This window comes from Nipponia nippon, unplaced genomic scaffold (assembly GCF_047370975.1).
Source record: "Nipponia nippon isolate SJK-2023a ecotype South Korea unplaced genomic scaffold, ASM4737097v1 scaffold_1, whole genome shotgun sequence".
Taxonomy (NCBI): domain Eukaryota; kingdom Metazoa; phylum Chordata; class Aves; order Pelecaniformes; family Threskiornithidae; genus Nipponia; species Nipponia nippon.
The window spans coordinates 49,275,080-49,282,316 of NW_028262290.1; positions in this window are offsets into that span (position 1 = coordinate 49,275,080).

Sequence of the window (7,237 nt, forward strand, 5' to 3'; positions counted from 1 at the left end):
ATCTGTACATGTATGTATATACACACAGACATAGACAGACATACACATACCTACACACATGTAAAGAAACCCTTTAAAAAGGTTTTCTAAGATCATAAATGTACATGCTTTCTGTTGGAAGGTCAACAACTAATAGCTGAACTTTCTAGAGGGTAAAAAAAATTGCCACCCAAAATTCAAATTAAAAGTTGAAACAGAAGGTTAATGACAACAAACGAAGAATCTCAGAGAACTAAGGCTTTATTCCTGATCTATTCTTGGCCAGAAGAAAGGAGTAAACCAATACATTCATATTATGTGCCTTTTTTATCCATGTCCCCCACTGAGTAAATGATAGTTAAGCACACTTACATATAGTGTCTGAAGAGAAAATTAGCATTTTTTGCTGGTTAATTTGAAGTGTAGGTGTCTGATTAATTTTAATGCAGTTATTCCCTAAGAAACTAGTTTATTAGGAGAGGCTGTAAATGTTGCTCTTCTTCACTAGATGTTGTCTTTTATACATTTTCAGATATTTTTCTTGAGGTCTGTTGCTGTTTTTTCAGAAAAGGAATAAAGCACTCTTTATCACCAAATCTATGTACTTTGGGTCTGTACCTCAGAGGTACTTCATGAACTTAATAAAAAAAAAAATTACAGGGTTGGAGCTAGGAAAAAATAGAGAAGCAAAGTATTGATAGTAAATTACATTGAAAAGGACATAAATCATTTTTATCTGTCTGCCTATATTTAATATTTTTACGTTTTGGCAGAAAGGCTTTGTGTACTTCTTTGTGGAAGGGGCCTTATAGCTGTAATTCTGAGTAGTGGCTGAGGATATTCAGTGGCAAAATACCTTTTCTTTCTTGTGTAGCAAAAGGGCAGCCATTCTGCCTTAGTTAAAATCTAAATGTCAGTGATCACAACTGATCCTGCCCAGATTTTCTGTCATCCCTGCTAACTGCAAACAGAGGGGGTCAGCGTTTGGCATCTGAATTAGCCAATATGGCCAGCAAAACTTTGCGAGGATGTCAGGCACTCTTTAGCCAATTGTTCTTGTTGCTCCGTAAAGGCTGCAAACAGGACGGCAAAAGGAGCTCAAGTAGCCATGGAATTCACAGATTCCAGCCACAAGTTTCATAACATGCCAAGATTTTATCCTCCCATGACCACTTCGACTTCTTTTTTTTTCTTTTTTTTCCCCCTAAAGAACTAGAGATATTCTTTGACTGTTCTTCTAAAAACCCAAGACACTTCTTTGTCTGCTCTTCCAAGGGGAGGGCTCTTTTACACTGTATTCATCTCCAACCTGGGACTGCCAATTATAGCTCCACCTGGGCTCAGGAATAAAAGATGTCAGACGGCAGCCTTTGTCCTTTTTTGACTGCTTTATACTGCTATTACATTGATTGCTCTTTGTTTCCCTGCAAATGGGGTCTTACAGTTGCAGTCCACCTCCTTCCCTCCCTCTAACAGACTCCCTACTCATTGTTCCCAGCTTTTTTTCTTCCCTTTTCTTCCTTTTTTTTTCTTTATTTTTTTCCACTGTTATTATTAATTTTTGGTAGATGTTGAGTTTTGATACGAATCACTCACCTAGCTCCGAACCACTTCTGTATTAGATTTTAAACTACACTTGGAGACAAGCAAAGGTAAGTCAGCAGTGAGATCGACATAGACACTGTTTTTATTCAGGAATAATTCAGCACCCTGAGTCTCATTTACACTTTGTGATTATGAGTGCTTTTAATATGATTTTTCTATTTAGTTTAGTGTTTAGTTTTTCTGTTTAGTGGATTCTTCTGAATTAGAAGTCAATCCCTGCCCCTTTGTGGTCTGTTCAGATCTGCCCAGAGAGCAGAGCAGGAAAGCTGCAGCCAACAATGTCAATACAACCCTATAAAAATTAATAGGGTACCTGAAAAGCAACAAGGACTTTGAGTGATTTCAAGGATTCCAAAGACTCAAGAAATCAATTTCAGTGAAAATGTCCTTGCTAATTTAGTACCTGATAGTATTTGACACCTCTGTACTCCAGTAAGAACACTGAGCAATATAAGGATGAGATTTCTGTGCTTGCCTTTTGCAATCAAGATTGCAAATGAAAATTTATGCTAGCTAAATCCATATGGACAGAAAGATAAAGAATACCCTTCTAATACCTATCTTTTCAAAACAAAAGTTAGCTCTATTATTATCTTCACATGTAGTGAAAAGAAATAAATCAGTAATGGAAAATAAATTACAGAGACTGGCTAAATAAGAGTGGAATATTGTCTAAACTATTAAATCTTGCGTATCGTATCAGAACTGCTGCAGCATTGCCTTAGTACTGAAGAACCATGTAAGGCTGCTGGGGAAAAAAAGCCCACAACTACTCCTGACATGAGACAATTTGGATGCCAGTAGACTTGATCTTGTCATTGTTTCATTGCACATTAACAAAGACACCAGCTCATGCTAGATGCTCAAAATAGGATAAAAGCAATCCATAAAATAAAATCTCTTCTCTGATGATGTCGTATGTATTAAAATTCTGTTTATAGTGAAGATTTTTATACGTCCTAATTACATACTGGAACTAACTATTGTCAGTTCTGCCATGCTGAAAGAGCCTTAATGATGACAATATAGTTTGAATAGAATCTTTAAGCAGATCTAATGTAAAAGGAGATGTAATTAATCAAATTTTAAGTTTACTTGATCTAGGAATAGAAGTATGCTATATCTTTCCCTAATACTATTGCAGTCTTTGTGATGCAAACAAGGTCTAGAGTTATGAACTTTCAAAAACAAAATAGGAAAGAAAACTACAGACATCTTAGAGGGTTGCAAAAGGGACAAAATACCTAATAAGGGACACATTTATTCTTCCAATATCTATAAAATATCTTATACATCTATTTTTTTTTTTCTAGGAAACATTTCTATTTCATTAGCACTAGTAAGGTCATTACCCAGGTCCCTTTTCTAGTGTGCCAAATAATTTGCACATATGGGAGTAACAGGGAAGCAAGCAGATGGAGAGGGTTAAAGGGAGAGTGATCTGATATACACTATTGGATGTCAGATGGTACAAACCAGACATGTAAGGATTTTTTGTCAACCAGTATCAGCATTCACATTGCATTATTTCATTGCAAAGATGCTGGAAAAAAGGTATCATACTGGTCTTCTTTTTTTTCTCCTTCAGTTTAGTTAACAAAAAAAACATATTCCACAGAGCTTCAGAGAAATCTGATAAACTTTGCATAGATCTCATATACACACACTTCATGTGTAAGTACATATATTGTCCATGCACGGACACACACACACATGCTACATACAGATCTATGTACAAAGATATATGTACAGACACACATGACCAGCAGCACACACCATTTTATTATATATCAAACTACATCACTGTGCAAGGAAAAACTTTTGACCTTCAAAGCATAGCAAACATTGTGATCCTGAGCTGTATGCCTAAGTAAATGTTTTATGTTTTAAGGTTAGCTATGCATACCTCCAGTTAAAGTTTTAGGATTTATATGTTTGAATCCTACCTACCGTACAGCTTCTCGGTGTGTCTAGCCTTGTGTGATTAATGCAGGTTAATCACCAAAGCATGTGGCAGTGTGAGGACAAGGCAGAGCAGCAAGCAAACCCCAGCTCCCATCTCATCACTGCTGGCTGTGCTGTTCACTTGTATGCATCACCTGGCTTGGCACCATGGCAAACTGCACCCGCATTTAAGTAAAATGTGTCTAATGAGTGAGCCTCACAGATCTATTTTATATTTTCCAGGTTCACAGGCCTCATCTGCACTGATAAAAGCTAGTGAAAACCTTGTTAAAAGGAAGAAAAAAAGAGAAGCAGGGCAGTCAGAATTAATAGCTGCTATGCTACTATGAATGGTGCCAGAAGCTATCTTTAAAATACAATTTCAAGCTAAAATTCAGAAAGGAAACTCTCAAACAAATATAACAAAAGCACAGGGAGGTCGTGCATGTCCCACTCATTTGTGCTATTCAAGTAACCATTTCATTGAAATGATGTTACTGCCAGAAAAGTGGCAGTTCTGAAAAAAAACATCTGCTTCCTATGAGTTGTCTGAGTAACATCCACAAAGCATACCAAGAAAATGTACTTGAAGCACAGGTGTGGGAGTTAAAATCTCTGTGTTCATTACTGGATTTGCCACAGTGCTCATGCAGGACCTTGAGCACGTTGCTAAATACTGCTAAGCTAGTGCCTCTTCATCAGCTAAACAAACACACAAAAAGGTGCTAGGGTTAAAATAGAGTTGATCCTACTGGAAGGCATCAGGAATCTGTTCTGGATTAGAAGTATCAACACACCTTCTGCCAGTTAATTTATGGGCATTAATACTTATGATGTATTTTGCAGTCCTTAGATAAATAGCCAGACATGGAAAAAGGGCCACTCAAAGACCACGTTTTACTGTGCTTTGTGCTGATGACTCATTATTTTTCTGGGAAAGAAGGTCACTGCCTCTTGAATCGTCAACAAAATGGCAGTAAATTCTGATTTCAGACTGTGTGCAGGGCCTGAGGGGAGGAAAGAGAGCAAGGAGACAGCACATTTTACAGATCATTCCTGAGAGTTTTAGCCATCAGATTTTTTCCACCTTTTTATTGAGCCCAGGCACAAGGAGAACTTGTTCTGTCTGTGAAAAAGGCCAAAGACATAGCCCTTGTACCTTGTCAACTTAAATTTATTTGAAGAGATCTTCTAGAAGACATAAACTTCTCCTCAGCAAGACCTAGCATCAGCACTTCTGTCCAGGTGCCCACATGATTCCTGTAGCTTCATGTTACTTACTGCTGCTGCTACCTTGGTTTGTCTGAGGTATGTGAGGATGGAAAGACCAAATCTCCATGAGAGAATCATGCTGGGCACTATTGCTCTGCAAATGGAAGAGGATGTGAGAAGTAACTGAAGTCTGACATCTTAGACATCGCTGCAACTTCTGTAGATAAGCTAGCTATGAAAAAGAGGGACCGTGTACTGTAGGTCGTATAGTTGGCCTTGAAAAATTGGCTTTTTCTATGACTCCATTTCCGTTTATTTCTCCATTTTATTGGAATCATTGACCATCAGAGATCACTTCAGAAACTATGAAATACACCAAGAAAAATAATTGCATCAAACCTGAAGTCCTGGTTGTTAAAAAGAATATATTATGAGTGAAATTACTGATAAATATACATATAACATCAGTTATTCTTCCATAACCTTTAAAATTATCACACTTTAAATGCCCTGGACCAAAATATCAAGTACATTGAGGTGTAATTATCTATAGGTTGAAGTGAGTTCAGGAACCTGCATTTCTTCCATCTGGAAACCCGCTTAAAAGAAAATGCATATATGTCATCAGTATCAACAGAGTCCCTGCCTTTTCAGTGCCTTATTTTGTTTTAAAAGGTCAATAGTCACATACTCATTTTTTACAAAAAGCTTTCTCATCTGCTGATTTCAGGTTCCCTAAACTTAGTTCTTTACATACCACAGCAAAGATTGGGCTCTCCAAAAACCTGATAGCCTGTTCTGAGGAAGGACTTGTCATTAGCACTCCCTGAGTTCATGCTTTGTTTCTGGGCTTCAAGCCTTAGTAGTCAAAGCAGTCTTTTAGGTGCAGTAGATTTACAACACTGAACCAGAATCTGACCTAATGATTCCCCCCCTCAAGTATTTGCTAAGCAGTGGCTAAGCTTAATACACTCTTCTCTTTTCTGTGTATTTTTGCAGGCAGATGCCTCTGGAATTAGACCAACACACTCATCCAGAAAACAAACTAATGTCAGGCCAGCATAAATTGAGACACCAGCTCCAGATTTGTTATGAAGGGCAGTTACACAAAAAAAAAGTTTAGTGTTTGCTTTTTTTGATTTGTTTTGGATTTAAAGGGTAGGTTACTAATTTCACTTCACACCCTGCTCAGCAACTGTGAAAACAAAATATGTCATAAAATGGCATACTTAGCTTCAACATTGTTTAATTGTAAACTGAACATAAGTGGCACATTCATCATGTTTCGAAGGCACTCACTGTTCTCCCTTATGCCACGCTTTCCCACCTAACAGCACTCCTCAGGGCAGAGGCCAGACCACTATGAAAGATAAGAGTGGGAAACAAACACCATGGAGATGGAGCCCTGTGGAAGCGAGATGACAGACTGCACAGCACGACCACAACGACACACATCGGGACGGGAAGAGGAGTCGCATGTTGAGCCCACAGCTTCTTATCCAGCCTTGTGTAAAGCAGGACAGTGATGAAAACTCTGGCTGATCTAAGTTGTTTTCTCTTTCTCTTTAATGCTTTCTGATTGGATTTTGCATGCAAATTGTGTACTGCTCTGTGTTAAGAATTTTAGTAGCAATTACAACAGGTCAAAAGTTTATAACTTTGCATACAAAGTCTGCTAGGTTAAAGGCCAAAATTTTTCAAAATTCAGTCCAAAATGTCTAAATCAATAGATTTACACAAAAGCTGTCTGGTTTTCCCATGCTGGTAAAGTTCAAATATGACAATTTCATGAGTTATATATGAAGGTGCTTTCCACTATTTACCTTGCTACAATATGGAAATAGGAATTAGCTTAATTCCTGTCCAGTACAGTAAGTACAAACTGTTCAATTTAAAGCAGGATTGGGGAACTCCTGACTTGAGCTTGATTAGACCAATGATACCTTTGGCTTGTAATCAGACTGAAAAAGCAGATCAACTACAGAGGAGGTATGGTTTTGCTTTCTAGGAAGAAAGTCACACCAACTTGCTTGCATCATTGGACATCATCAAAAGAGCAAGAGAGCAGCAGTACCAAAAGGGATTTTTATAAGTTTTTAAAAATTTGGTGGGTTTGTATAAAGACTGACTAGGGAGAAGACATTTAATGTACATCTGTGTTAAATAAACAAGGAAAAGGACCAGTCTGGTAGAATGGAAGGCTGGGTGGGGGGGCACGGGAGGAGGGCACGTTTTGCCTGCCTAAGCATAAAATTAGGGAATGAAGGGTCATTTCAGGGAATAAACTTTACTCTGGATGTTTGGAAAGAACTAAATCTTGTGATGTCTTGTCCATGCTGCCTTTTGGGAATGATATAGGAAGGACATGGATCTGTTGGAGTGGGTCCAAAGGAGGGCCACAAAAATGATCAGAGGGATGGAGCACCTCTCCTATGAGGAAAGGCTGAAAGAGCTGGGGTTGTTCAGCCTGGAGAAGAGAAGGCTGCAGGGACACCTT